The following is a 9659-nucleotide window of genomic DNA, read 5'->3' as shown; positions in this document are numbered from 1 at the left end:
TGCTAGGGAACCACTTCCTCTGTGTTCATACCCAGCAAACTCAAGCTATTCAGATATCACTGGAATAATCTCTCTCAGGCTCCAAGGGGAAAAGAAATAGCTCTCAAAGCTCAGACGTCATGGTAACACTGGGAAAAGCCCAGCTTTTCCAGCAGACACCAAAGAGCCAATGATACCAGGAGAAAACCAGAAGTGAATGGGCATCTTGTGTTTTATTGAGACACAGAAGACAGGCACCTTCTGTCTGACCCCACCCAGGTGCGTTGGTGGCAAATAGTGACACACCCACAACCCACATGCAATTTTATTATCAGTTCTTTGAGAATGAGATACTGTTCTTTTCATCTTCAGGACCCACATCATCTAGCCCAGTGCTTTCCACACCATTCTCCAAGTTGGTGGAATTCAGCTTCTTCATTCCACAAATATTTATCGAGGACTTGGTTCTATGTGCACTGCATGGATGCTATGATAGAGATTAAAAAAGACACAGAGACTATGCACCCAAAGAAGCTTCCTGATCTCAGAAACACCAATGAGGATGAGGTTTGTCTACAAATAATGGTAACACAAATAACAGCAGTATAAACAACACAGTAGGTTTCATTTGTAAACCAAATAAAAAATTCTAAGCCCCACAACCAACTGAATGGACCCCTCCTCTCGGCCAAGGGCATTCTAAAATAAGCCTGAAACACCAGTTCAGGCCATGATGGGAATGCGTGATCAGACGTGCCTCAGTTTACATTGCTCTCGTTGGAATTCAGGCACAGCTGACTAGCATTAGCATTGAAACAGAGACCGTAAGACTGACCAAACAGACTCTGTGTGGCAATAAGATAACAACCTGACAGACAACAGGACCTGAAAGAAATAAAAATATTTTATCCCAAAATATATTTCTTTGACACATTTTGAAATGGCACTGCAAAGCTGTCTCTTGTGGGGAAAACCTATATTTTACAGAGAATCCTCTTCCCTTTCCAGGTCTTTATTCTGATCTAGGAGAGAATTAACTAAGAGTCTGGCACATTTTAAAGTCTGTTAAGAAACATTTACCATCTAGTCTCTCTGAAGCCTGCTATCTGGAGGCTTCATCTACATAATAAGAATCTTAGTCTCCACAGTTCCTTATCTTAACCCAGACACTCCCTTCCATTGATTCCACATCTTTAGATAATAACTCAACACTTTCAACCACTTGCCAAGCAGAAAATCTTTGGATCCACCTGTGACCCGGAAATCTGCCTACTTCGAATTGTCCCACCTTTTCCAGACTGAACCAATGTACATCTTACATGTATTAATTTATGTCTTATGTTTCCTTAAAATGTTTAAAACCAAGCTGTAGTCTGACCACCTGGGCACATGTTCTTAGGATCTCCTGGGGCTGTGTCACAGGCCATGGTCACTCATATTTGGCTCAGAATACATCTCTTCAAATTTTTTTATAGAGTTTGACTCTTTTCATTGGCACATTGTTTGACTGTTACACATAATGAAGGCCAGTAGGTAGGCAGTGCAGAGTTAGTATTGCTGCTTTTTGGTCATCAGAGGTGCAGGCATCTCCTGTGCATTTCCTCCAGTATCCTTAACACATGGTTTCATCTCTTGGGTCAACACCTAGTCCAAGGTGGCTGCCATAATATCCTGTCAATGTTCCAGACAGCAAGAAGGAGGAAGGACGTGCTCCCTGGAGGAAGCTTTCCAGGAGCCCCACTGTTGTCAATGCTACATTCGAAGTCTCCCCAGCAAAAGCATGAAAGCCTCTTCACCCGAGTTATTGTTTTGGGTTGTAAAATAATTCTTATTTGTATACAGTTTTTTATTTTTTTTCATTAGGAAGGTTATAGAGGCTCATTACAGAAAATTTGGAAAATAAATGAATTCATTCTTAACTCTGATTTTTTCTTTTTTTTGCCATGGAGTCTTGCACTGTCGCCCAGGCTGGAGTACAGGAATGCAGGGCACGATGATCTCCCTCCCAGGTTCAAGCAATTCTCCCACCTCAGCTTCCCTAGTAGCTGGGATTACAGGTAACCACCACCACGCCCGGCTCATTTTTGTATTTTTAGTAGAGATGGGGTTTCACCATGTTGGCCAGGCTGGTCTCGAACTCCTGACCTGAGGTAATTCTCCCACCCTGGCCTCCCAAAGTGCTGGGATTACACGCATGAGCCACCGCGCCCGGCCTCTCGATACTTATTTAAGAGTAACAAATACTTATTGCATACGCATTGTGAGCATTCAGGTTTAGTTCCTCCATTCCATAAAACTATGCATCAGTTGTTGTGTTCTGTACTTACAGGTATGGTAAACAATTTTATATCCTACTTCTTTCTACACAGCATTAAATCATTAGCTTTTTTCTATTTTGTTATATCACTAAATTTCAAGAAGTCGTATAAGCTCACAGTAAAAGTGAAAATAATATTTTTAAAAAACTCAACCGTATTCCCTCGCTCTTACCCTTACAACGCACTCTACTCCAATTTTAGAATAAGTTCAGTGTTAAGTGTTAACGATAGTGAAGGAAACTTCTAATGTCTGAGCTACATCCCAGAGCTCCCCAGTAGAATGAAACTCCAGTCACCAAAAGTGATTCTGTTCCTAATAAGCAATGCTTTATTGGCCTCTTTGTACTACTGATGCTTCCTGAGACAACCTCCAAATTAAGCAAGCTGTACTAGAATTCTTGTCTCAGGATCTACTTCTGGGAGAACCAAATTAAGACACCACTTGACAACTTCAGCTAGTATATGATTGGCCAGCCCTATCTATAAGGATACTGGGAAATGTCATTTTAAAGCTTAGGCTATAACTGCCCTTGACAATATTAGGATTCTCTGGCTAAAGTATATGAATATTGGATAAATATCTGGCCATCTCTGCCATGTGAGATAAGATATATCCACACATGGCTTGGGGCAGTGGCTCACATCTATAATCCCAGCACTTTGGGAGGCCGAGGCGGGCGGATCACTGGAGGTCAGGAGTTCGAGACCAGCCTGACCAATATGGAGAAACCCCGACTCTACTAAAAATACAAAACTAAAAATACAAAAATAAAATAGCCAGGCGTGGTCGTGCATGCCTGTAATCCCAGCTACTCGGGAGGCTGAGGCAAAATTGCTTGAACCCGGGAAGTGGAGGTTGCAGTGAGCCGAGATTGCGCCATTGCACTCCAGCCTGTGCAACAAGAATGAAACTTCATCTCAAAAAAAAAAAAAAAAAAAACAGATATATCCACACAAAACCATAAATTATGAGCCATAAGAAGGGGACTGGAGAGATTACTTTTTTTGTAGGTACTTATTGACTTCCTTGAGACTGTAGAATTTGACTTGTACCCTCATGTCTAGGTGGGATTTTAATAGGTGAATAGATACTCTGACAGTGGTGTGTAGGGTTTATAAGAACAAGTAAAGCCGGGACACAGAAAGACAAGTTAGGAGATAATGAAAACGGTTTGGGTGTAAGAGAATAATAACCCAAACCAGAGTGTGATACCAAGACTGGAAAATTTGGAATAAGTATGAGAAATACAGCAAATGAACTCAATAAGATTCATACAGAGGTGAAATGGAAAGAAGGAATCCAACGTGACCTTGAAGCTTGAAGCCAGGGTGGATCGTAGCACCATAAACAGAAGTTGTACAGTCAGAGAGAAGGGCCAAGTTCAAGGGATGTTTGTTGTCTTTGATTCTACCAGACTTAAACATAATGTTTTGATGGAGTGAAGTCAGATTTAAAACATAGATATTCAACTTCAAATGTTAAAAGTAAAAAAGCAGTGACTCTCATTTCTATACTTCATCTCAATCAAAGAATGACTTTCTATGCACAGGGAAAATTCCTTGAGCTCACCCTCCCGCAGAGCTCCTTCCTGACCGAAATCACGAGGGTTAGGCTTTCTAAAGAGCACCGGATCCCAGATCCCTGCTGATAAACTCACTAAGTCAGAAAGACACAAAATCAACACTCTCGTTATAGAGAGAAATTCTCAACTCTGTCCAGATACGTATTGGTCTTTGCAGAGTTGTGGAAATGACGAAAAGTATAGGGGTTTGGACTCAACCAGGCCTGGACTGAGTCCTGGCTCCAGCTCTTTCTTGCCACGTGACCTTGGTTAAATTAACTTTTAAAGCTTGAGTTTTCTTATCTGCAAAGGGGAGAAAATATAGCACTACTTTCTAGGGCCGTTAAGAGGATTAAGTAAAAAATCCATGTAAAGCACTTAGCATGGCACGTTATGCATTGCAAGAACACTACTTAGAAAATGTTAGCTATTGTTATTGCCATAGTGTCAAGGGTAGCGTGGATACCAGAGGTTTTGTGTTCAGTTGTGAGAAAAGACCAATTAAGATAACACGGCCCTGAAAGTGCCAAAATCAAATATGGCAGCTGGACCAGATTAACTCAGGACACCACCAGTGGATTAGAATTGGTAGGAAGCTGAGACAGTTATAGTCACCTGAAGAAGTTAATGCAATTATCCGTCTTCTTAAGACTTTTCAGGTTGTTGGGAGAAACCACATGCTGTGAGCCCACCTGGAGCACGGCAGTTGTGAAACGAATTCAGGCACAGAAAAATTGTGATGCATCAACTTCTAGAAACATGGCCATCAGGGTGCAGCTTCATAACTGGCCTTGGCTGAACACAAAACCAAGAAGAGCCGGGTGCGGTGGCGCAAGCCTGTAATCCCAGCACTTTGGGAGGCCGAGACGGGCGGATCACGAGGTCAGGAGATCAAGACCATCCTGGCTAACACGGTGAAACCCCGTCTCTACTAAAAGATGCAAAAAACTAACCGGGCGAGGTGGCGGGCGTCTGTAGTCCCAGCTACTCGGGAGGCTGAGGCAGGAGAATGGCGTGGACCCCGGAGGCGGAGCTTGCAGTGAGCTGAGATCCGGCCACTGCACTCCAGCCTGGGCGACGGAGCGAGACTCCGTCTCAAAAAAAAAAAAAACAAAAAAAACAAAAACCAAGAAGAGAAAACTCGCAATCCCTGAGTAGAGGGAAGGCTCCATAAATGCTTAATGAATACGTGGACAAATTAAACTTGTGACCAAATGTACCACTGCCACAATATTTACAATTAAGGCCAAATACTAGAATCAGGCCTTTGCAGCATGTGCCCTGACTTTTTGAGTCTTAGAACTGTTCTGTTTCCATGGCTCAGCAAAAGCCAAGAGAAGTTTGTTCCTTTTATCATTTTCTCCTTGGAGAGGAAAGCTGAAAATTTCCATGATTACCATGCACACTGGAGTCACGCTTGATCAAAGACTAACTAAAAGGTGCCAGGCACACAGCCAGGCAGGCAAATGTTCTCAAAGGTGATTTCACATCACCAGCCTTGCTGAGCAAGAGCAGAAGCTGTTCTTCACTCCAGCCTCTCAGGAGCGTACAGCGGTCTCTCAGTTCCCCTTGCAAGGAAGAGCTCTGGGAGAAAAACCCATGGTTCTGGAACTTTTCCTGAGACCTCCAAACACCTGTGCCATCGTGGTGCAAGCCAGAACTGTTATTTCTGGCCACAGCCGTCTGTGTGGTTCCATTTCCTGGTGGCAATCTTCATAGTTGCAAAATATTTTGTAATTATTCATTACTGAAATCACAAAGATGCCCCTAAAGAGTATAGTATTAGCTGCTTATACACAGTAAAATGTAACTGCGGGAAACTTCAGGGAATCGTGTCAAGATCACTGGGTGAGGTAACGCCCACAAGCTTGATGCTAGTGTTTTCTCCTGTTTCCATAGCAACGACCCCACATGCTCTTACCTGCTCCTCAGACCAGAGCCAAAGAAGAGATTTCTGACAACCAAGCAAAAACACAACACTGTCCACACAACTGTAAATATGCAAGGAAGAGTTTCTTCTTGCCTGAAAACTGTAAGGTTTATTATTTGTTTGTGTTTCTTCCTTTTATCTCATATGTCTTCTAACGTCATAAGCCTGGCATTTAAACCCCACATGCCTGCAGGGGCCAGGCAGGATAGGGAGGTACCAGCTAAAAAGGCAACTCCGGTTGATTTTTTTTTTTTTTTTTCACTGCTTAGGAATGCAGGCCTGGTTTGGCTAGTTCTTACAATTTCTCAAGAGAAATTGGAACCTAGTTTTTTACATGAAATTTTCCAGTTTTTTAAACATTGGCAACCAATTTTCAAAAAATTCACAAGTCACAAAAACACATCTACAGCTGAGTTTGCTCTGGTTGTAACATCAGTCATAAGCAGTTGAAATCACCTTTAAGGGCTTCAGAATTACTTCCTATTTTCTGAATATCTGTGTGGAATATAGGCTGCATATTAACCCTAATTATTAATTATGGCTATGTATTAATTCATTAATGAAAGCCATAATTCATTGGAGAAAGGTCTTTATTAACATACTGCTGCTGCATTTGACTATCTCTTGCTCTCATCATCAATCTGTGGTGAAGGATAAGAAACCAGAGGTGATCTTAGCTAGTTTCCTTTAAGACTTTTCTTAGCTGTTGTTTTTTTAAGGCTCAAAACAAAATATCTGATTATGTATTCCATTTCACACAGAACCAAACAGCAGTTAATCCAAATATTTTGGCCCACATTGGGTAATTCAAAAATAAATGATTTTATGATTTAAATCCATTCTTACGCTCAAATAAGCACGTTCAAGTTGAGTTGAAATATGGCAGTAACTAAGTAGATATGCTTTACCATAGTCAACTTCAAGGTGAAAAAAATCCCCTTCCCTTTCACTAATCATTAAGTGCCCCTCAATGGATGCATTGAGGATAGAACACTGTGTTCAGAAAAGGTCAGAAAACTGTGTTCAGAAAAGGAATTTTAAGAAGCTTGAGAATGCTACCATTTTACCCAGTCAGTGGGGTCGTGTCTTAGTCCATTTTACATTGCTATAAAGAAATACCTGAGGCTGGGTAATTCATAAAGGAAAGAGGTTTATTTGACTCATGGTTCTGCAGGCTATACAAGCATGGCACCAGCATCTGAGGCAAAAGGGGAGCTGGCACGTGCAGACATTACATGTTGAGAGAGGATGCAAGAGAGAAAAGGAGGTGCCAGATTCTCCAACAATCAGATCCCATGGGACCTAAGGGTGAGAGCTCCCTCAATCCATCAAGATTGACACTAAGCCATTCATGAAGAAGGATCTGCACTTACAACCAAAACACCTCCCTTTAGTCCCCACCTCCAACACTGGGGACCAAATGTCAACATGAGATTTGGAGGGGACAAATATCCAAACCATAGCAGGTAGTAAGTAGTCAAAGAAGATAGTTTGCATTTAGTGTTTTAATTTTTTTTGACAGGTTTTCTTTTTTTTTTCCTGCTATCTCAGTCAGGCTCACAAATGTTGTTTTGTTTTGTTTTGCTTTGCTTTGTTTTGTTTTGAGACGGAGTCTTTCTCTGTCACCCAGGCTGGAGTGCAGTGGCACAATCTTGGCTCACTGCAACCTCCGCCTCCCGGGTTCAAGTGATTCTCCTGCCTCAGCCTCCTGAGGAGCTGGCACAAATGTTTTAAAATATGTTATGGTTGCGTTCAATACAGTGATAATGTCTTTTCAACCTGGTCTGGCCCCTGTGCTCCTCCTAGATACAAATTCTGGAGCAGCGACTGATTTACCAGGAAACACTGAGGAGTAGAGCAAGGTATGGTGGCTCCTACACCACCCTGAACCAGAGTGTGGGGCATGCGGGGCCATAAAGAGGCTGACTTCACAGGGAAATTCCAGGGCCAAAATTTCACTTCATTTGAAGGTTTTCAGGAAAACATGGGTAAATAGCAAAAACAATGCCAACAACAACCATCTCTGAGATTTGAAAACTTTGGATTTTCTCTCTTGGGAGTCTTTGTGACCATCGGTTGAAATTTCTAGATGACAATTTCCACCTTCCACGTCATCAGAATGGAAGGAGAGGTGCACTCCAAGGAGACAGGTGATTGGACATTCGGGTCCCTGGCATGCAATATACAAGTTCATCTTTTTATGCCTATGTAGGGGAAGGAAGTAAGACGTAAGAAATGGGTAGAGAGATTCCTTCAGGATGGAAACATTTAAAGACCATCACTTTACTTCTGATTTTGGATGTTAATGTCACCTTCAGAATTCCTCCTCCTCTAAGGAATTTTTACAAAGGGCCAACATTAAATTTTAAACAAACAAATATTAAAAGAAAGTGAAAGAGTGTAGAAACGCATCTTGTGGCACACACAAAAAATTAGGCAATTCTGCTGCAATTTGTGCACACTGAAAATTTCATTCCTGGTAACCGGTAACTGGTTCACCTTGCAACCTGGGTAAACTTCTGGAAAGTTCCATGCCTCCATTCCCACTGTGTTATGAAGACATAGGATTGGATGGAGAAGAATAGATAATACTAAATAGACTACTGAGGTGTCCCATGGGTGGGTGGGCACAATGTCAAGGCTGAACAGCTTGCTGCACAGATGCAGCTCAGCTCCCCTTTAAGGCACATGTGCCCAGTCCATCAACAACACATCAGGCTTACTTTGAATACAGAGGACTAAATCAAACCCTCATTTTATGTATTTTTGTATTTTCTCATTTATGAACAATAAATGGTCTGTTAAATTTTCTAAACAGAAAAATCTGGAAGCAATTTGCTCCCTGCCCATGTAGAGAGGAGAAAGCACAGATTGCTCTCCAATGACTCTGAGGAGGATGAATGCCAGGGTTTTCAAACCCTGGGTGGTAACACCACTTGACAGATTCGGCCTAGAAGGTTGCTGAGTACTTGGAGATCCTATCTCATTAGCCTGACACCTTCTCAAGGCAAAATGGCAGAGGACTGGATGTAGATTGGTACATCTTGAATAGGCAGGCCAGGAAGTCTCCCTTTACTTCAGACCCGGAGCATACCATTGCTGGCCTGACCCTCCCAAAGACAGACACCTCCAGCCCCAAATCCCCACCCCACCCCTGGTCACCAGAGAAACATCTCCTTGGATTCTAGGGCAATTTCAACAGACTTAACAGGTGGAAAAATACCTAGAACCTAGATGGAAAACCAACCAACTTTTTCCTACTTACACGTAATAATGCAAGATCTGTAAGTGCGTTCTAGAAACATTTTCTTTTCGTTAATATATATTAAAGCCCATGGCCTCTTGTTCACTGGTGTTTTAAGTTCTTGGAATAGGGTACATATCACTTGCACGTCTATGTTCCTCTAATAAACCTCCAGCAACAAGCATGTTGCCACCTTCACTTTTTTTTTTTTCTTTTTTTTTTTTTGAGTCTGGTCTCACTCTGTCGCCCAGTCTGGAGTGCAGTGGCACGATCCCAGCTCACTGCAGTCTTGGCAGCCCAGACTCAAGAGATCCTCCCACCTTAGCCTCCCGAGTAGCTGAGACTGAAGTCACACACCACCATGCCTGGCTAATGTTTTCTCTTCTTTTGTAGGTTGGGGTTTTGTTATGTTGCTCAAGCTGGTCTCCAACTCCTGGGCTCAAGGGATCCACTCACTTCGGTCCCCCAAAGTGCTGGGATTACAGGCATGAGACACTGCACCCGGTTAACCTTCATTTCTTGGGAAGAATTTATACGACAGTGAAAATCCAATTACTATTATTCGAAATAGAGACAAAATGGTGAGATTCTTTAGACTAAAATGCAAGCTATGATAGTTGAGTCCC

This window comes from Macaca nemestrina, chromosome 9 (genome assembly GCF_043159975.1).
Source record: "Macaca nemestrina isolate mMacNem1 chromosome 9, mMacNem.hap1, whole genome shotgun sequence".
Lineage (NCBI taxonomy): Eukaryota > Metazoa > Chordata > Mammalia > Primates > Cercopithecidae > Macaca > Macaca nemestrina.
This window is presented reverse-complemented; position numbering follows the sequence as displayed.